The sequence below is a fragment of the Lipotes vexillifer genome, unplaced genomic scaffold (genome assembly GCF_000442215.2).
Source record: "Lipotes vexillifer unplaced genomic scaffold, Lipotes_vexillifer_v1.1 scaffold1166, whole genome shotgun sequence".
NCBI lineage: Eukaryota > Metazoa > Chordata > Mammalia > Artiodactyla > Lipotidae > Lipotes > Lipotes vexillifer.
In genome coordinates, this window is record NW_006773421.1 from 1,845,527 (window position 1) to 1,868,338 (window position 22,812).

Genomic DNA, 22,812 nt, shown 5'->3' on the forward strand with positions numbered 1-22,812 from the left:
AGGCAAATCTGAATTCAAAAGAAAAAGTTTTAAACAAGAAACTATTCACAGTCTGGATATATTCTCGAATTCCCTAGTTTTCTAGAATTCTTTAATTTGAAGATGACAGGGAAGAAAACACCACGAATAATTCTATAGCTATCTCAGCTGACTACATGGGAAAAGCATGACATACAATTATTATTTTATTTCACTGCTCAAATTAATCATCTGCACTGTATGACTGCCTGTTCTCTATAACAATAAGGTATCAAGCCATCTACATTATAATCATCTACTGCCAATCTACAGATCTGATTATATGAAGCGCTCAGAAGTTCTGCATACCAAGTTGAAACTAGTTTAGAATAAAGTCCAAGTTCTCCAGTAATGAATATACTTTTTTCATCTCTGCAGAAAAAAAAAGACCCTGGCTGGTTCCAGGATGAACGTCTGTGGATTTTCATAGAGACACTGGTGTGCCCATAACACACCACATCTGTACAGAGTACCCCTCAGCCAGCCTCCTAAGTCTGCAAGGTTGGACCACTTCAGAAGGCTTATCCAGCTTGGTTGCCGCCCAGGTCTGCATTAAGACATTACAAGGTTAACAGAGAGCGAGTGGAATCAGCATAAAGTGTGCACCCCCAACATCTTGGGTTATTTCTCTCCAGAGATGAAAGGCCATGCTCATCGTGACAATTTCTGCAGTCAAAGAAGGACCCACTTGCCCCTGGGTTGCCTCTCATGAAGCCACAGAGCTCATCAGCTGGACAGCGTGTCCCAGGGGATGGGCGGTGAGCCACACAAAACTAGCAGGTCCAAAAAAGCAACAGGAAGTTCCCACAAATCCCCTGTATCTCCCCAGAGCACCTCAGAGCCCAGCCACTGGCTTCCCAGCGAGGGGCTCACTGGCAAGAGCCTCAGACTAGAAGATTCTCTGACCAGACTTCTCCCAGCAGCAGAAGCAAAACCACCAGGAGCCCATCAGGAGGCCCCTCATCTCCCAGCATCACCCGCCCTCCCAAGGCAGGAGCCACAGGACAAGGGAGGCCACCCAAGATTTATAACATCCGGTGCATGCACCAATTTAAAAACCAATTGCTTCTGAACAGTGAGCTTTCCTGTTCATAGTCTAGCCCTAAATAACATAAGGGTGAAGGAGATTGCTGTTTACACAAATGTGGAAGCAGGACTCAGAAGGGGCATCTCCCTTGTGTTAGAAATCTGGTTGCTCTAAAGAACTTCCTGTTCTCAGAATCACCTCTCTTTGCACACGTGCTCTGATTGCCCCATAACAAAACCTCTTCGCTGGGCCAATTGGAGGTGAGCGATGGTTTAAATATCGCTGCTGCAGGGCTGCAGCCACTACTTTAAAAAGCACTCCCAAGGAGCCACCGGGGCGGGGGCGCACAGCCGGCTGGCTGGATGCAGTTGCAGGCCAGGAGCCCAACACGCGCACGTAGGCACTCACTGCCTTCTTCTCCTCTCAAGTTTCCTGAAGTTCTGTTGATTGTTCCCCTCAGGTCCCAGCTCTTCCTAGCACGAGCTCACGCAGCGGCCACAGGCTTGGCACGAGGGGTGCCGCTGAACCTGTGGGCCCTTACCCATGGCCGGGAGGACTGGGCCAGGCGGGCTTTCAAAGGAGCCAACCCACAGAGCTCAGGTTCCAACCCTCTGAAATCCCTCCCTGTAGCAAGATGACTGTGGCCTGGTCATTTCCCTGCCGGCCGCTGCCCCTGCCATCAGAGGGAAGAAGAATCTGGGCCTGGAAGAGGGGTTGCCGTGGGCTGGAGCCCAGCCCTGGAGGGCAGGCAACCAGACATCCGTCAAGAGTGAGTATTGACGTCTATTGACTGTGGACGGAGGCTGCATCAGGAGCTTCGGGAGTTAGGGAGGATCAGCCTCAGAGGAAGGCCCAGAAATACCGCATGACCCATGCGGAGCCCCCCCCCCCCGAGCCCTAGCCCTGTGCAGAGGCCCGGCCTACACCATACCAGACACAACACAGTCCCCTCAGCTGAGATAAGCATGTGTCGCAATCAAGCGTCCCTTGGTCCAGGGGTTCCTAACAGTACCCCCTCTCCCATGGGCTATTTGGAAATTCGGGCAATGGGGTTTGAGTTGTCATCATAGTGCCTGCGGAATGTAAGAACCAGAGATGCTAATCCTCCAGCAGCCCAGGAGATAGTTCTGCACTGAGTCACCCTGCTCGAAACACCAGCAGTGTCCTTGCTGAGAAAATGCAGCGCCTACCATTCCTCCCCTTAATTCTCAGCCTGATTTTGTCTTGTCTCCCTTGGGTAAATTTCAGTCTCACACAGTGCCCTGCAGGGTGGGGACTCGGGAGCATCTGTGCGAGGATGCTTCCTCAGGCAGGGTGCTGGCTGGCACGGGAAGCTGGGTGGGATAGTGTCACAAGCATGGACTCGAGGGAGCTTTCCAGGGTGAAATCCTGCCTGTGTGACAGTAGTCAGGTCCCCATCTGTACAGGTAGTCATTTTCTCCTCCTTCCTAGAGGTTATGAGGATTTACTGCCATCATGTATTTACAGGGCTATGCTCCATACATGTAGCACTTTCTACTGTTTAGGAACTGTTAGCCCAGGTATCTGGATTTCAGTTGTTCAGGAGCCGACATAGTAGGATAGAATAGAATGAAGACCGATTGGGATGTAGAAATGGAGCTTCAAACCCCAGATCTACTTTTTTACTCACGAGGTCGGAAGCCAATCAGCTGACCTCTCAAAGCCCTATCCTTTCACACCTGAAAACATTCATGTACCAGTAAATCCTTCACAGGGTTATTGTGAGGATTAATGGATATTAGGAAGTGAAAATGATTTGATCGCTCTAAAGAGAAGCTGAAATATAATGAGTTCCATTCACATATAAGCATCTAAAACTAAAATATCCACCCATATATTGATATTTTCTCCTTCACTTAAGATGATATCATTTCCTCTGTGACTAAAAGTAATCAACGTGATGACATATAGAAAGATGTTCAGCCTCACTAATAATAAAAGATGCATATTAAAATATCAAGAGACCATTTTTCAGAGAGCACATTGGCAAAGATTCAAAAAGCAGATGACACTCAGTGTTGGCAAGGGAAACAGGCTTATTATATATAAACATTGTGGGTGGAAATATCAATTGTTACAATATTTCTAGAAGACAATATGGCGAGAACGACCAAAAATTATATATATGCATACATACTTATATATAAAGGAAATAATTAGTACTTACCCCAAAAAAACCATACAAAAATGTTTACTGCCACATTCCTTACAAAGGATAAAAATTGGAAATAGCCTAAATGTTCTCTCACGGGAGATTGGTTAAATAAGTAATGCCGCACCCATATACTGAAATATAAGCAGTCATTACAAAACATAAAATAGGGCTATATGGAGTCTTGTGGAAAGAAGTTTGTATTAAATTATTGAGTGGCAAATAGCAAATTGTTGGACAGTACCCTGGTACAATCCCATTGTTGTGAGGAAAAAATATAAATATTTTATAGCTACATTTCAAAAGTTTGAAAGAAAATATGCTAGACTCAGGGGTTACCTCCAAGGAAGAGACTAAGGGTGAAGGAGAGAAAAAAAATTCAGTTTACATCTAGAGGTGCATTATATTCAGAAGTACATTCCACCTGAATGCCAAGTGGTCAAATGTTTAAATTCAGCCAACGAGGACGCCAAAGCCAACACACACTTTTTTTTTTCTTTTTTTTTGCGGTATGCGGGCCTCTCACTGTTGTGGCCTCTCCCGTTGCGGAGCACAGGCTCCGGACGCACAGGCTCAGTGGCCATGGCCCACGGGCCCAGCCGCTCCGCGGCATGCGGGATCTTCCTGGACCGGGGCACGAACCCGAGTCCCTTGCATCAGCAGGCGGACTCTCAACCACTGCGCCACCAGGGAACCCCCCCAACACATACTTTTATGCTAAAGCTTTATTATTGCAATTTTAAAATATTTATTTATTTTCTTTTCTTTTATTTATTTTTTTGGCTGTGTCAGGTCTTAGTTGCGGCACACGGGGTCTTCATTGAGGCACGCAGGATCTTTCACTGCGGCACGGGATCTCCATTGTGGCACCCGGAGCTCTCTCTAGCTGTGGTGTGCGGGTTTTCTCTCTCTGGTTGTGGCGCGCGAGTTCCAGGGCATGTGGGCTCTGTGGTTTGCGGCATGTTAGCTATCAGCTAGCATATTCTCTCCTGTCATTCATATTAAGTATCCGCTATTCCCCCTTTTTATTTATCTATTTGAAAGTTCGTAATTTTTGTGCATAAAAGTAACACACATAGTGCAGCACCTCACTCTTGCAATAATAAATGCACATTTTTACTTCCAGTGATTGATAGGATTCTGACATATAAAGCACAAAAGAGATTGCCACTCCAGGTTATATCTAGAGGGCTTGCCTTTATTTCAAAATCAATGTTTAACTATTAATAAATCTGAATGCCACACCTTGTTCATATCACTGCTGTCATTATGATTACATATGATGCAGTCACACAACCGTTGATCACACACAGGTTCAGCGAGGCCAGAAATGATGTTGAAGTCGGTCTCAACTGTCTGTCCCTCCAAAGGCAAAACTGAGGCCAAATATCAGATCTGGGCAGAATACTAAGGCCAAAGTGGCCTCTGGTCCGTCTTGAATTTATTCTTGTCTATGTTGTTTGATTTCTTTTTTTTTTTTTACAAGAAGAATGTATTTCTTTCATGATTGAACAGATATTTCTATTAAAATCACACCCACAAAAACTAGCACCCCATCCTCAAAAAAAAAAAACAAATGGGTGAGAACATTGGATTGAAACTCTAAGTAGTTCTCAACCTTAGTGAATAGTGGGTGTTGTTTGGTTATTATTTGATGCTGGATTCTATGGTCTGAGAGCTTGCAGTCCACTCAGGGATCAGCGTGACCCATGGCGCCTCCCACTCAGGAGTCCCTGATGGAGTCAGCTATTTACCCAGCATCAGACTGCCCTCCCTCCACACCATGATTTGAAGCATTGCAGAGGCAGTGTCTCAAACACAGATCTGACTACCTCAAGCGCCTGAGCAAAGCTTGCTAGGACTTCTTTCACTGACAGGATAAAGCCTAATCCCTGGAGTGACATTTAGCATCTTCCAAAGGACGTTCCCCACCCTACCTCTTCACTCCATCCTTCCCCTGCAAACCATGCTCCTGGCACCATGGACTCTGCTCCTCTGTTTCCTTCACCTCAAGTTCTCTTCCTGGTGAACTTATATTCGCCCTTCAAGATCCAGTGCCAACATCGCCCCCTCAGTGAAATTCTCTTCCCCCGCATCCCAGCAGAATTCATCTGTCCATGCTGCCTGCTTAGACAGAGAGGGCCCCTCCCCAATCTGCAAATTCCTGAACATAGTTACCACATCATTGTCACCGTTCATCCCAAGCCCCCTGCACGTAGCAAATCCGTCCTTACAGCAAACAGAAGGACCTTAGCAAACGGTGAAAGAAAGAATAGAATAGATGAGTATAGACCACTGGTCCCAATTTTTCGTGTGAATTTTACGCCCACCCCTTGATATTCATGGAAATGTTCTGAACAGATTGCAAAGCCAGAGCTGGGAATCACTGGACCGTTGGTTTTCAAGCTCCATTCTCCAGAGACCCCAAGTTCAAGGCAGCGACTGAGGGCAGCTGTGAGGTCCCAGGAGAAGCAGGGGCCTCCCAACTCAGTTATTTGGTACAGTGCAGACCCTCACTGGTCCTTATGTGCAGGATCCCAGGGAGAGTGTGTATGTAGTATTCCTTTTCATATTCTTTTCCAGTATAATTACAAGGCACTAAATATAGCTCCCTGTGCTATACAGTAGGACCTTGTTGTTTATCTATTTTATATATAGTAGTTTGTATCTGCTAATCCCAAACTCCCATTTTATCCCTCCCCCTCCTTTCCTATTTGGTAACCATAAGTTTGTTTTCTATGTCTGTGAGTCTGTTTCTGTTTTGTAAATAAGTTCATTCATATTATTTTTTAGATTCCACATATGAGTGATATCATATGACATTTGTCTTTCTGTCTGACTTACTTTACTTAGTATGATAACCTCTAGGTCCATCCATGTTGCTGCAAATGGCATTATTTCATTATTTTTTATGGCTGAGTAATACTCCATTGTAAATATGTACCACATCTTCTTTACCCATTCATCCGTCAATGGACATTCAAGTTGCTTCCATGTCTTGGCTATTGTAAATAGTGCTGCTATGAACATTGTATGCATGTACCTTTTTGAATTAGCATTTTCGTATTTTCCAGATATATGCCCAGGAGTGGGATTGCAAAATCATATGGTAGCTCTATTTTTAGTTTTTTGAGACACTTCCATACTGTTTTCCATAGTGGCTGCACCAATTTAAATTCCCCCTAACAGTGTAGGAGGGTTCCGTTTTCTCCACACCCTCTCCAGGATTTATTATTTGTAGACTTTTTGATGATAGCCATTCTGACCAATGTGCAGTGGTACCTCATTATGGTTTTGATTTGTATTTCTCTAATAATTAGCGATGTTGAGCATTTTTTCACGTGTCTGTTGGCCATCTGTAGGTCTTCTTTGGAGGAATGTCTATTTAGGTCTTCTGCCCATTTTTTTTGATTGGGTTATTTGTTTTTGTTGTTATTGAGTTGTATGAGCTGTTTGTATCTTTAGGAAATTAAGCCCTTGTCAGTCCAATTTTGCCTGCTTTTAAACTTCATACAAGTTGAATCCTAGAATATGCATCCTTTTGTGTCTGTCTCCTTTCATTTAACCTCATATCTGAAGTTTCACCCATGTTACTGTGTGTTTTCTTTAGTTGTTAAAACAGCCAAATAAAATACTAGGGAAGAAAAGAATTTAGAAACTTGTGTAGTATTATTAGCTGAGTCTCGGGCAGTCTGTAGACTGTAAGCTCCTTGAGAGTAAATATGATGTCTTATTCATTTTTTTCTATTTTCATCCCTTAAAATTATGCCTAGCTCGTAATCAGGGCTCAACAATTTTTTGGTTGAACTGAAAATTATTATTATTGCATAGACCATCTGGCCTTTTATATCCCGAGTTTTGGGGTTTTTTTTAATCCACAGCCTAATTGCCCCTCCAACCCCATCTCCCCAACACAAGCCTGCCTGGATGGACTCTGCCCTATGTCTTTCCTCTCCAGGCTGTGCACAGGCTCTGCCCCCGGTTTTGGCTCTGTTACTTCCCTCTCCAGACGCTAGAATGACTCACTGGGGTGGAAAGAAGGGAGCAGGGAAGGAGTATGGCTGAGTGGCTCAAAGATCTAGACAGAAAACTGTCAGTAGAGGATTGTGGCCAGGCCAGGAGAAGAGCTGGAAGCAGCCTAGATGCAGTGGTCAGACAGGAGACAGAGGCAGGCCCGGTGAGGGCTCCCCACCCGGCCTGGGTTCCAGACACCAGCTCCGTGGAGCTCCCTGGTGTGGGTCTTTCCTCCTGGGTGTGCACCGCAGCCAAGTTCAGAGCTCACCCCAGCTGTCGGGACACACTGTCACTCCAGCTGTTACTGAGCAATGGATTCCTGTTGCCAAGATATGGATTTGGTTTTAATAACAGTTAGTGCAAATACTGTAAATTTACTGCTGCGAGAGAGAGTTTTTGAAAACGTCCACTCTGGCTATAATTTTTCAGCCGTGCCAGCTGTTTGCGCTCAGCTCATACCTGACGTGGTGCTTTGAAATAGCAATCACTGTATTTATAAGAAGGCGAGGACTCATAAATATGTCACAAGTGGAATATACAACGCCATATTTCACCATTTTCTATTTCAAAATTGTGAGTTATGACTGCAGAAATGCACGCCCATTAAAGGTGATATGATGTATTTTCTGCCCTGTTCAGGAGTCCATCCATCATTCAGACAATAAAGAAAACCGCACTTACTTTTTTCATGTCCTCTGTAATTTATGATCCCCAAAAAGCTGTAACCTTTTGGCAGGCTTTGCAGAAACCACTGCACTGTTAGCAACTAAATAACCTTTTATAAGGTTTTAAATGTGTTGCTACAGTCTCAATGCACTTGCTGTATTGATCCAGAAGATCTTGGGGGAAAAAAAAGGAGTGGGAGGAATGGAGGAAGATGATCTATAAGCAGATCGATAACGGCATATAGATTGTTGAAAGATGCTTCTAATGATTTTTGCCAGCCATCATCTTTCAGCATGCCACGCCCCATCTCTTAGGCTTCGGTCTTGGCTGGAATTGATTGACCTTGCTTTTTTGCTCCCTCCCTCCCTCCTATTGAGCAGCCAGACGGGGGAGAAGCAGAACGAATTGGCCACCACAGGCTCTTTGCAGAAAAGCTTTGAGAATCACAGGGCTGGAAGGTGCCGTCAAGACTAGCTCAGTGCCCAGATGAGGAAACCGAGGCCAGCCAAGCAGCTGTGACTTGCCCAAGGTCAAGTGGAGATTTAGGAGCCGAGCTCTGATGCAGATTCCTGGTTTTCAGCCCATGCTTTCCCCAACTCTTCCACTCCGCTGTCTCATGTTCGCCCTGGAGGAAGAGGGTGTGCCCGGAGCAGGTGAAGGCATTTCTGCTGAGCTCCACGGACCCAATAAATCTGTCTGGCAGTGAGGTGTAGTGGGAAGATGATGAGCTTGGAAATCAGACAGAACCGGACTGAAACCGGACCCACCTCTCACTCCCGTTGGCAATAACCAGTCTATCTGGGTCTCTGCTACTCCACCTGCAAGATGGCATAATCCACCTTGTAAGGTGGTGAGAAAGATTAGATCTGGTGTCTGCGCGACACCAAGCCCAAAGCCTGTAAGTGACGAGGGAGCAGTAGAAGTGAATGATTCCCTGTCGTGCCCGTTCAGCCTCCTCCCATCTCTAGCATTTTCTGCGTTCTCCTCTTCCCTTTGCCCCACCTTATCCTCCAGGACAGTGGCAACGGAAACCCTCCGGAAAGAGCCAGCTATGGGAGAAAGTTGGGTGAGCTTTTCAACCACAAAATCTTTGGTGCAGAGGCGTTACCTTAATCGTCAACAATGGAAGCAGCGGGTGCGGGGGTGGGTGGTGAATACAATTAATTTCCTCTCCTAAACACAAGTGGAGCCGGGCTCCTGGAGCTCAGAGACCAAGCCTGGTCAGTTCCCTCTAGAGGGGTCCACAGGAGGCCATGGGTAATGGAGATTTTAATACTATATTCTTGGTAGGGAAAATTTGCAGGGAAAAAAAACCTCCTTGTGAAGCAACCAGGCTGTGGTGCAGTGAATGTGTCTCAGGGGACCCTCCCACCAGACAGCCCTGCGTTCTCAGAAGCAGTGCTTTCAGCCCCGGGAACATGCTGCTTGGGAGCAGAAGTGGACAAATGGCCTGCAGAACAAATCCCGCCACAGCCTGTGTCTGTAAATAAATTCCATTAGAACAGAGCCACACCCATGGAATTATGTATTGTCAAAGGCTGCTTTCAGCTACAACTGCAGACGGGAGTACAGTGTCCAAGAGGGACTGGTTCCAGGACCCCCTCAGATACTAAAATCCACAGATGATCAAGTCCTTTATATAAAATGGTGTAGAATTTGCATAGAACCTACACGCATCCTCCTCTATACTTTAAATCATCTCTAGATTATTTATAATACCTGGTACGATGTAAATGCTACATAAATAGCTGCCTGTGTGTGACAAATTCAAGTCTTGCTTTTTGGAGCTTTCTGGAATCTTTTTTCCGAATATTTTCCATCTCTGAGGGTGCGGAACCCAGTGGATAAGGAGGCCCAGTTGTAGTTTCAACAGAAACCAGAAGACACGCCAAGTCTAAGACAGTTACCAGTTAGCTCTTTCCCCGAAAAGAGTTGCAAAGCCCTGCCCTGAAGTCCACCCAGCTATGCCACAAGCCAGAGGGCCTTCCCAGCAGCAGGTGATGGATAAATATATGTGCAGTGATTTATAGTTTACAAAGTACTTTCACGAATGTGATCTTGAGAAAAATCTCCCAGCAATCCCGTGAGACGGAGATTCTGATTATTCCTGGGTTATGGAGACACATACTGAGACCCAGGAGCCAGAGAACTTGCCCAAGTACCCACGGGTACTCAGAGGCGGAGCTGAGCCCTGAACCCAGGCGGGGTGACCTGAGATGCCCAGCCTCCCCACTACCCAACTCAAAACAGGAAATCGGATGCCCTTCCCACGCCCCTGTGTGCCACCGCCAACCAGCTGGTGACCTGGGAAAGTCACTTGGGCCCTCTGGACCTTAGTTTCCTTACATCCAAATGAAGAGTCACTTCGCAGACTTAGAGAACAAACTTATGGTTACCAGGGTGGAAGCATGCGGGGAAGGGATAGTTAGGGAGGTTGGGACTGACCTATACACACTGTCATATTTTAAATGGACAAACAAGGACCTACTGCAGAGCACAGGGAACTCTGCTCAATGTTGTGTGGCAGCCTGGATGGGAGGGGAGTCTGGGGGAGAACGGATACATATCTATGTATGGCTGAGTCGCTTTGCTGTGCACCTGAAACTACCAAACATTGTTAATTGTCTCTACTCCAATATAAAATTAAAAGTTAACCAAAAATTAGGAGTCGCTAAAATACTCATTTTGAAAGATGCTAAGGGGCTCTCCAATGATGCAGGTACACTATGAAATATTTCCTGGAGCCGGGGGGGAACCCACTTCCTCACTTCCTTTGCCCAGTCTGATCCACCCATGGACAGGCCATAGGGGGAGCTAGTGAGGCAGACCTGAGGGTGGAGAGGGGGAGCCCCACTCTGTGGACTGGCCCCCCTAAAGCCCACGGGGCCCCTGGACCCCACTCGCCACGTCAGAGGATGGACACAGTAAGAGTGGGCCCAGAGAGGCTGCCCGCACACACAGGATGCCTCGCTGGCTCCTGGTCATTAGGCTCCAGACAGAGAGCATTTTCTGCGAGGCCGGAGAAGCCCCTGCTGCCTGTCACTGGAGGGCTGCCCCTCACCACTGTGGGGTAGGGCGGGTCAGGGGCAGGTGATGACAGAGGTAAGAGCCGTCTCCGCTTTGTCACAAGCCCTGCCATCTCTCTGTGTCGAAGTCGCCATGTCTCTCTCTCTCTCTCTCTCTCTCTCTCTCTCTCTCTCTCTCTCCCTCCCTCCTGCTCTCTCCCAGAGCAACCCCCCCAAATCATTATTAGCATTATAAATAAAAACGAGCGGCAAGTTATTAAATATAAAATATGCAGAGTTCCTACCAGAGCTCGCCGGGCAGTTCATAAACGTGACGGCTTAATTTTGCTGCCGATCCAGGCAGTTGATGAAGCATCGCTGGCTCCTGGGCTAATTGAAGCTGTTAACGAAGTGCAGGAGGGAGATGATTGCAGGCAGCCCCTGTCCTGCCCGCGGGGAGCAGAGGGGCGTCTCCACCCTGTCACTGCAGCCACTGCACCAGGGCCTCGGAATCCCCAAAAGAGAGCTCCTTCCCTGGATCCACAGCTCTGCAACTCGGAATCTCCATCTGGAGTCACTTTAAAAGCCAAAAGAAGTCCCTGAGCCTCCCATGGAGAAAAGCAGTTTCAAACACAGATTGGGGTAGAGTTGATATAGGGTTGGTTTTAGGATAATCTGAGGGATTCTGGCTGTCAGGGGCCCTGGCCCTCAAAACCCAGGCTGTGTGGAAACAACCCAAATGTCCATCAACAGACAAATGGATAAACACACGCTGGCATATTTATACCATGGAATATCATTCGGGCATAAAAAATGAAACAAAGGACTGACACCTGCTACACGTGGACAATCCTTGAACACATTATGCTAAGTGAAAGAAGCCAGGCACAAAGGTCACATGTGGTATGGCTCCATTTCTATGAAATATCTAGAATAGGTAAATCCAGAGAGACAGAAAGTAGATGAGTGATGGGCAGGGGCTGAGGGAGGGGAGAGTGGTAAGTGGCTGCTCACTGGGGACAGATTTACTTTGGGGCGATGAAAATCAGAATGGCTATCATCAAAAAGCCTACAAATAGGGCTTCCCTGGTGGCGCAGTGGTTGAGAGTCCGCTTGGCGATGCAGGGGACATGGGCTCGTGCCCAGGTTGGGGAGGATCCCACATGCCACGGAGCGGCTGGGCCCGTGAGCCATGGCCACTGAGCCTGCGCGTCCAGAGCCTGTGCTCCACAACGGGAGAGGCCACAACAGTGAGAGGCCTGCGTACCGCAAAAAAAAAAAAAAAAGCCTACAAATAACAAACGTTGGTGAGGATCTGGAGAAGAGGAAACCCTCCTACACTGTTGATAGGAATGTAAATTGGTGCAGCTACTACGGAAAACAGTACGGAGGGTCCTCAAAAAACTACAAACAGAATTACCATATGATCCAGCAGTCCCACTCCTGGGTATATATTTAAAGAAAAGTAAACATTCATTCGAAAAGATACATGCACCCCAATGTTCATAGCAGCATGATTTACAATAGCAGAGATATGGAAGCAACCTAAGTGTCCATGAACAGATGAATGATAAAGAAGATGTGATACACACACACACACACACACACACACACACACAGTGGAATATTACTCAGCCATAAAAAATAATGAAATTTTGCCATTTGCAACAATGTGAATGGACCTAAAGGGTATTGCTTAGTGAAATATGTCAGACAGGGAAAGACAAATACTGTATGTTATCACATATATGTGTAATCTAAAAAAATAAAACGAATGAATATAACAAAAAAGAAACAGACTCACAGATACCAAGAACAAATGAGTGGTTACCAGTGGAAAGAGGGATAGGGGGAGGGGCATGATATGAGATTAAGATGTACATACTACTATGTATAAAACAAATAAGCTACAGGGATACATTGTACAGCACAGGGAATATAGCCAATATTTTATAATAACTTTAAATGGAGCATAATCTATAAAAATATTGAATCACTATGTTGTACAGCTGGAACTAATATAACATTGTAAATTAGCTATACCTCAATAAAAAATAAACAGTGTATTAACTAACAAGTATTTATTAAGCAACCACTCCATTCCTAGCCATGTGCTAAGCCTTGTGCAGGAAGCAGGGGAAGGGTATCGGGCACCAGATAGGGTAGATAGAGAACAGGTGTAAGAGACCATCCCTGCCCTCCAGGTAGGAAGGCAAAACCAACACAAATTAAGCCATTGGAAAGCAAAGAACAGCCATGTACAATCAGTACTGATGTGAGGCTGGAGAAAACACTGTGAGTTTCGGACACCGAGAACCCGGGATCCTGGGTTCTAGGAATGCTCTGTGACCAAGTCTAGGAGCCATTTGGAAGTCACTTAAATATTTCAGCTTTAGTTTTCTTGCTTTTAAGAGGAAAGAGTTAGCTTTAAATTCCTCAGAGATCCTTTCTGGCTTTAAAAATCTGATACTAAGCAAAATTAAAAGACACACCAGGAAATATATTTTTCATAGATATGTCAGAAGATGGATGCTCTTAATACATAAAGAGGTTTTGAAAAATCAATAGGAAAAAAGATGAACATCCCAAAAGGAAAAAAAACAGATAAATAACACAGGTTTTCGTACAAAAAATTTCCTACTAATTATAATAAAGAAAAACCGGAAACAGTCTAAATCCAAAGCGAAGAACAGTTTTTGTCTTAACCATGACACAGTCATATCACATAGTCATTGATAATCATTTCATAGTATTTAATGATAAAGTGTTTGTAATAAAAGAGGAAAAAAGAATGAAAACTTTCAGAATTCCAGTTTTATGTCATGTTTTTCAAAAAACAAAAAGACATTTATAGATAGATGATAAGTAGGCTGGAAGGAACTGTATCCAAAAGTTAACAGCAGTTATCCCTGAGTGTAGGTTAATAATTTTATTTCTCCTTTACTCTTTTATGTTTTTCTGAATTTCTACAATAAACACATTATCTTCTAATTTAGAAAAAAATGTTTAATCTATGATGCAACAAAATAGAATATTCAGGGTTTTACATTCAGCTCCATTAAAATTTCATTTTAGCATCAAAGTGATAAAACCTTCACTAAAATAAATTTTTGAAGGTTATTAAAAACAGTCTTTATTATTCTGCAACTGTTTCTCCATAACACCATCTGTCTCACTCAATTGTTGATTAACCTATCTAAATTCTCATCTATTCATTAAATGTCTTGAGGACAGGCATCTAGTCAAATTTACTCCCAACACCAAATACCATAATAGGTGTTCAGGAGATGCCGGTTGAACCGAGGGCGAGAATTGAGAGAGCATCATTCTGGAAGAAATTGAGCAAAAGGCAATAGAAAGTGAGGTGGGGGGCCTTGAAGGATGGGTAGCCACGGACTCTTTATAGGTTCATTCATCTATAGAGTGAACGTGCTAGGTCTCGAGTGCTGTGCTGACACTGAAGTTCCTGAGTTAAACAGGACCCAGAGCCTCGCAGCTTAGGGATCAAGGTAGACACGCCAAACAATGATGGGGACAAAATAATAGACCTGAAACAGGAGCACAAAGGAAGAAGCTGTTCATCCTGCTGGTGCTGGAGGGCAGAAGGAGAAGCAGGGAGAAGGGACAAGACTATGAGGACAGTCTTAGAGGGACGCAGAGAGGGAAGGCAGTGATCAAAGCCAAGGCTGGGATGCTGTGAGGAGAATTGGGTTTGGGAAACTGCACATTCAAGAATATCAAAGAACTCCACATACATCCCCATTACCCACGCGCACACAAAGGTCACAGGTGGGAAGCCAAGGCACCAGGAACACACACGCCCTCTCAGGAGGGCTCATCCTGCACCTGGACCTGGGTGGGTATCCCAGCAACTGAGCCATCGCTCTCTCCCTGTGACCAAGGCCTTGGACCTCAATGCCCAGCTCTGCAGGAATCCTGTTTCCCCACACGCTGGCTGGGGTACATGCCCAGCTCTATGTGGGACATATTTTTAACCTTGAGAAGAGGCATTTCTGAAACTGAGGAGCCCATAACATGCCATCTGCATCACAATTCCATCACCCCCTGGAGATAAAGGATGAGTCTCTTTTCCTGCATGGCTCCCTGGTGTTAAATGGGATTACGCTCCCTGGGAAACTGGTGGACCGTTTTCCCAAGGAAAGTCCTGAAAACACACACAGTCTCCCGCATACAGGGAAGAGGTTTTTCCATCCAGGAAATGCCATCATCTCCCTCTGAGCCGTTGCTGCCGGCTCGGGTCTGGAATGCATTATTTGAAAATGGGCAAATGTAAATTAATGTCATCTCCAAGTTGAGCTTCTCAGCAAGGTAAGAAAATGCTGACATCAGCCTGAAAGTCAAATGAGGTTCTGTGTGATGTGGTGTGACCTGAGGTGCCGACACCCTGGCCGGGTGCCTTTCGAGCCTCAGGAAAGCACATGATTAGGAACAGAGCTCGTGACTTCAGTTGCTTCCAAGAATGCCCCTGGACAGTGAAGAATCCTCGGTGGGCAAATCTGTGATGTCGCTTCAGCCTCTTCCAGGAAATGTGCATGATGCATTCATTCTTCACACCGTTATTGAGTATCTACAACACGTCTGACACTGGGATGGGTACTTGGGGGCAGCTGGTGACCTCCAGCAGATGTAGATCCAACCAACAAAATCTCCCTGGGACCACTGTCGCTAGCTGTCACCCCAGGGCTCTCCTTCCTTTCCTGACCAAGTTGGTTTTACCACGTGCTTTCCCTTCCTCACCTCCCAGTCACCCCTCAGTCCACTGCAGGCTGCCTCTGCCCCCACCTCTCCGTGGAAACCTCTTCCACTGAGGTCACCAGAAATCTCTCACTCTCCAGCCCAATGATGGGGCTCATTCTTCCGGTGACCCAACCTCCTTCCAATGTTCACACTGTTGATGCATCACTCCTTTCCGAAATTCTTCTCTCTCTTGCCTTGTGTCACTGTTCCCTTATGGTTTTCACCAACCTCTCTGACATATAATTCTCCCTAAGGCCATTGAAGACCTCCCCATTTCCTACAACTATAGAATCCAAGCTTCTTGGAATGAAAGACCTCTTGGGATCCAGCTCCCACCACCCTCTCCAGTCTGGCTTCCCTCTCCCCACACCTAATGCCACAGCAACTCAAAATCATGTGTGATAACCCTCCAAAGACCATGCTACCTCACATACATGCTGTGTGCCTGCTCCGCCCTAGAATACCTTTCTCCAGCCCACCTGGCCATCCACCTGGTGAACCTGGACCCTGTTTCAGAACCTGGTCAGTTGTCACTTTCTTGGTGAGGTCTTCCCTGACCAGCTGTCCACTACTTACTCCAGAAAAAGCCATCTACCCCTCCTCTGGGCAACCCCTACTGTCTGCACTCAGCTCCATTATCGCACGTGTCACACTGTCTTGTAATTGTTTCTGCAACTGTCTTACCAGGTTCTAAACTTCTTGAGGCTAGAGATTATGTCTCAGTGCTCTCTGTATCGCTGCTCCATGAGCAGTGCCCAGCACTTAATTGAATTTTGAAAAATATTTATTGAAAAACCAAAAGGAGCTCTTGGTATAAGGGAGATGTGATAAACACAATAATGCCTTCCCCCAAAGATGTCCCTGTCGTAATCCCCTGAAACTGTGAATATGTTACATCGCATGGCAAAGGGAATTAAGGTTGCAGATGTGATTGAAGTTAAGGACTTTGAAATGGGGAGATTATTCTGGATTATCCGGGTGGACCCAAACCATCATGTGAATCCTTAAAATGGTAGAAGTTTCCCCAGCTGTGGTAAAAGAGAGATGTAACAGTGGAAGAAGGGTCCAGAAAAAGGCAATGTTGCTGGCTTTGAAGATGGAGGAAGAGGCCACAAACCAAGGAAGGTGGGCCTCCTCCAGAAGCTGGGAAAGGCGAGGAAATTGATTCCCCACTTGCGCCTCCAGAAGGAACACAGACACGCTGATTTTAGCCCAGTGAGACCTATGTTGGATTCCTAACCTCCAGACCTGTAAAGTAATACTTTTGTATTATTTTAAGCCACTAAGTTTGCGGTCGTTTGTTGCAGCAGCAGTAGAAAAGTTAATACAAAAAAAAAAGGGAGTTCATGCACAAATATAATAACTAAAAAGAGAAAGTGAACAGTACCATCAAAGAGATGAAAATAGATGCCAGTGGGGTTCAGCGAGGAGAAAGGGAAATTTCAGCTGAGGGACTGGGCCACATTTTCTGGAAAAGATGACAGTGGAGCTGACTTTTGAGGGATTTGGATTTCAGACACAAGGCAATGAGGGACCTAAGTGCTGTAGCTGGGGAGAGAAGCAAGGAGAAAAGCACAGAGGCCAGGGGTCCCGAGAACAGGTATGGGTTCAAAGGGAGGCTTGGAAACCGGAGGGAAGGACTTCCTTGTGTCCAGGCTCCACAGACTCTGCCCGGGGCGGGATGGGGGGGTGCCCCCCCATTCCTCAGGAGGGCTGGCACACACCCAGTCTCAGTCCTCAGCCCACAGCCCAGACTCCAATTTTCTCTCTGATTCAAATAAACATGATTTCACTGAGGACCACCCTCCCCAACACTGCAAGCCCCTGGACAGGGGTTGGCATTTATAGCCTGGCTGGGCGACGAGACTTACCCACAGGAAGTAATCAGAAAACAGAACGAGACAATGCACAGTGAAAGAGCCAATGGGAATATCACTGAGAGCAAATCGTATATTTTAAGTAATAAAGGCAATGGGAGGCCGATGAAGAAAGACATCACACTGTTGGCTGGTTTGGGGGGATACAGTTTTATGGAGGACGTGGGACTTGAGCCGGGCTCTGAAGAAAAAGAAGTTTCTCCCTAAAAGGAATGATGTGGGATCTCTTGCTAAAACCCACTTTGAGCTCTTGCTATTGGCAGTTTCTAGAGGTGATGGCAGAAACCTGAAAGAAGAATGATATTCACACTCCATGGTGCCCCTCAAGCAAAATTCGGACCGTGGCAGAGCATCCTTTCTGAGCTGCTGGCAGCCACCTGGGAGGAGCTGATCCACTTGGAGCACGTTGCCCTGTTTTCGTCTCGGAAGCACAACCAGGAAAGAGGTCTCATCACTAGGCACTCGGGTGGCCCTTCCAGGCTCTGCTTAGAGGCTGAATTAGGAAAAAACCAGAGGATTTCCCCAGAGCTCGTCTAGGGAGGGCCCAGGGTCCCCCCCAGCGCAGGGTCCCAGCCTCCTTTGCCAGTGCAAAGGGCAACCCCACAGTCCAGAAAAAAGACAGGATTGCCCAGGAAGTGAGTTAGCAAGTGAGCATGGAGTAAGCCCAGGCCCTGCAATATCTGAGCATGAGTGGTGAGTGTGGGTCTCAGATTTCTCTGACATGGTGTCACTGGTCCATCCACGAGATGGAAGGCTGAATATCCTGTTGGTCGAGTTATACCAAAGGGCTCCTAGCTTTTCTTTATTCTATTTTTTATCGTGGTGAAAATTTTGTTTTGTTTTACACTGCCACGAGATAAAGAGCCCTACATTTCACAATTTACACTGTGATGTCATGTGCATTTGAGAGTCGGGGCGTGTGTCCTGCTGCTGTAATCTTTTTCCCATCTGGAAAGATGAGGGAGGCGCATTCACACTCCCTGCAACCGTGACTTTCCAACGTTATGATTTGCCTGCTGGCACTCCAACACACCACCCAGCCCACTAAGGGTGGTAAATCATTCTCTTGGGTGGGTACCATTAAAAACTAAAACCAGCTGTGCTCAGGGCCCCCAGGGTACAGAAGGACGGACCCCCTCACCTTGGCCATGCTAATACATCTCCTTCCAAACCTCCTTGAGAAGGCAAAACCCTGAGCTCTGGGAAGAGGCCGGCTGACTCAAGACACGAAGAAGGGCTTTTCAAAAGTGGCACGAGCAGTGGGGAGGGGGGCGGGGTAGAAGAGGAAAGCAGGAGTCCAGTGCATAATGGTATGTTTTAAACCATGTGCCTCTTTCCAGACTGGGTTATTAAATTAATTCAGAACTTATGCTTACACTTAAAAGATTTCTGTCATATTTTATGAACACGATGATCTCAGAGTAATTTGCACTGGAAATGTGTCATATTAAATCAGGGGCACTAATAAACTTTATGACTTAAACTCCACATGGATCAGACGTGGCAGATAAACCATCCTATTTTTACACTCATATTCATGCCATTGAAATACAGCTCCTCCTATGGGAAAACATAAATAAATTTGATAACATTCCATCTGCCCCAACATAAATGTACCTGTCGGGCATTACCTGTCCTTCCTGTTCCTCCACACCGAAGCTTGTGATGCTGGTGGGACAGGTTGACCCAGGCAGAGATATTTCTTCAAGATTTTAAAACACTTTGTCTCCTATGGCCTTATGACCTTCCATTCACTCTGGTGCATTCCTTTGTGCTGGGCTGTGTGTAACTGTTCAGAAGTGTTTTACAGGTACAAATGTGGTGTAAAAAGTGCTGGATGGTGAGTTATGACACCTGAGTTCTTCTGGTTCTGCGTCCGGCTCTGTGATCTGTGCACAAATCAGACAGGACGGTGTAAGAGAAAGGGTCCAGGCACTGGAATCAAAGGTTTATTTCCATTTAACAGATGCTTTTTGAAAGCCTAACGTGATCCAGGCCCTGTGCAAGGCACTAGAAATACAAGAATGAATAAGAATTCAACTAGAACCCCAACAGGGTTATTTGGGAAACTAAATTAAATTATTATAAAATTCGTGTTGATCTGTACACGTCTATAGAAATGCTTTGTAATGTTTTTGTTTGTTTTGTTTGTTTTAATTTTTATTGAAATATAGTTGATTTACAATGTTGTGTTAGTTTTAGGTGTATAGCAAAGTGATTCAGTTATATAATGTATATGTATTCTTTTTTAGATTCTTTTCCATGATTTTTTTAAATTCATAGAAATAAATAAGTGTCTGAGACTAGCCAAGAAAATTCAGAAGAGTGAGGAGGGACTTGCCTCACCAGATATTAAATACAAAATCAATACATTCAAAGTGTTGTGGTGTCGCCAAGCTTGCATGCAAACATCCAGCCAACAAACCTATGGATGTGGGAGTTGGGGTGAAAAGAGGGGAAATGATTGAAAGTCTGTATTCAGAACACGTGGACTTCCCAGGAGCCCTCACCAACACGAGCAGCCAAGCATCTGCCTTCCCTATTACTCAAGGAAGCTAGAAGTCTTTTCTCTGAAAAAATATTAAGCCAAGGAGATTCTAAATTCAGGAAGATGGGTTCATCAAAGCTCAAGAGCTAGGCAAACAGTGAAAATAAGAGAATTCCATGAAAGTCTACTCTTTACATATGAAGGACCCTCCACCCTTTCCTGCTCTGTTTCCAAAATGCAAACAGCCAAGTACACCCTCACACACATCAACAGAATTCTAAAGCAGGAGACTGGATGGCACTTCTCTGGTAGGCAAAAAAAAATTTTAAAAACCCCACATACTGACACTAGAGGGATACAGTGAAAAGAGTCACTGGCAACCTGATCCTCCTCCCCCAGTAAATCCCCTCCCCCAGTCAAAAGCAACTCCAATTAAACATAGACAGAGAGCTTTAAGGAAATCATCAGACCCTTAAGGAAATCCTTTTCATAGAAGATACAATGGAAAGTAAACATAAGAAAAAGAATTTGGAAGGAAAATAGACAAGGCTGTAAGATTCTCAGAAAGATAACATGATTTTTTCATCCATAAAGCAAAAGTAAAATGCTATTTAAAAGGTATTAGTGCTATTAATGCCCAACTTGAAAACAAGAAAGAGCTCTTAGAAATTAAAATTGATAACCAAAATAACATTATTCAAAAGGATTAAAATTAAAAAGTAAGGAAGTCTCCCATAAATTATAACTAAATGATAATAAAGTAGCAAATAGAAGGGCTTCCCTGGCGGTCCAGTTAAGACTCCAAGCTTCCACTGCAGGGGGCATGGGTTTGATCCTGGTCAGGGAACTAAGATCCTGCATGCCATGCAGCATGGCCAAAAAAAAAAAAAAAAGTAGAAAATAGAAGTAGAAAAAATCTGAAGACTTGTTGTAAACCCAAAGAATAAGAATCCAAATACTAAGAATTTCATAAGAATAGAAGAGAAAAATTCACTGGAAGGAAATTATTGATGGAAAAATTAAATAAAATTTTATAGAACTAAAAGACATGAGGGTTCTCCAAGTGACTAGCATAGTGAATGAAAAAAAAATCCACATCTAGGAAGATCATTGTGAAATTTCAAACAATAAGATAAAGAGATAATCCATAAAAAGTCCATGGGTCAAGGTAGAGGTGGAGGGAACAGGTGCATATAAAGAAATGGGAATCAGAATGGATCAAACTTCTCAAAAGAAATCCTAGATGTCAAATGATGGTGGATCAATGTCTTAAAAGTTATGAAGGGAATACAAAAATCAGTTGCATTACCGTACACTAACAATGAACAAACTGAAAAAGAAATGAAGAAAACATTTTCATTTACAATAACATTGAAAAGAATGAAATACTTAGGAATAAACTTAACCAAGGAGGCAAAAGACTTGTATGCTAAAAGCTACAAAACATTGTTAAAAGAAATTAAAGAAGACACAGAAATGGAAAGATGTTCCTGTTCATGGATTAGAAGACTTAATATTGGTAAGATGTCAGTACTACTCAAAGCCATCTACAGATTCAGGGCAATCTATTAAAATCCCAACAATGTTTTTGCAGAAATAGAAAAAAATCATCCTATATTCATATAAAATCTTAGAGGACCCTGAAAATCCAAAACAATCTTGTAAAAGAAGAACAAAGTTGGAGAAGGTCTCACACACCCTGATTTCAACACATACTACAAAGCTACGATAATCAAAACAGTATGGCACTGGTATAAAAACAGACATATAGACCAATGGAATAGAACAGAGAGCCCAGAAATAAACCCTAGCATGTGCACAAATGACTCTTGACAAGGAGGCCAAGACCATTCAACAGTCTTCAGCAAATGTTGCTGGGAAAACAGCCACATGCAAAAGAATGAAGTTCTTTACCTTACACAATATACGAAAATTAACTCAAATAGTTAAAAGACCTAAATGAAAGAACTAAAACTATAGAATTCTTAGAAGAAAACATAGGGAGAAATATTCATGACACTGGATTTGGCAATGAGTTCTTGTCTATGACACCAAAAACACAGGCAACAAAAGAAAAAATAGATAAGTTGAACTTCATCAGAAATTTAAATTTTTGTGCATCAAAGAACATTATCAACAGAGTGAAAAGAAAACCTATGGAATAGGGGAAAATATTTGGAAATGATATATCTGATAAAGGATTGATATTCAGAATACATGAAGAATTCCTACAACTCAACAACAAAAACACAAACACCCCAATTAAAAAATTGGCAAAGGACTTGAATAGACATTTCTCCAAAGAAGATATACAAATAGCCAATAAGCATTTGAAAAGATGCTCAATATCACTAATCATTAGAGAAATGCAAATCAAAACCACAATGAGGGCTTCCCTGGTGGCACAGTGGTTGAGAGTCCACCTACCGATGCAGGGGACATGTGTTCGTGCCCCAGCCCGGGAAGATCCCACATGCCGCGGAGCAGCTGGGCCCGTGAGCCGTGGCCGCTGAGCCTGCACGTCCGGACCCTGTGCTCCACAGTGGGAGAGGCCACAACAGTGAGAGGCCCGCATACCGCAAAAAATAATAATAATAAAAAATAAACACAAAAACAAAACCACAATGAGATACCACTTCACACCCACTAGGATTGCCTGTATAAAATAAATCTTAAAAAAGCAGGAAAAAAAAAGTGTTGGCAAGAACATGGAGAAATTGGAAACTTTATGCATTGCTGGTGGGAATGTAAAATGGTACAACTGCTATTAAAAAACGGTACGGCAT

General features: G+C 44.5%; 1 pseudogene; it reads left to right on the top strand.

Moving 5' to 3' along the window:
• The window catches only part of LOC103076949 (eukaryotic translation initiation factor 2 subunit 3 pseudogene), a 162,555-nt pseudogene that overhangs the window by 138,224 nt on the left and 1,519 nt on the right, over positions 1–22,812 (top strand).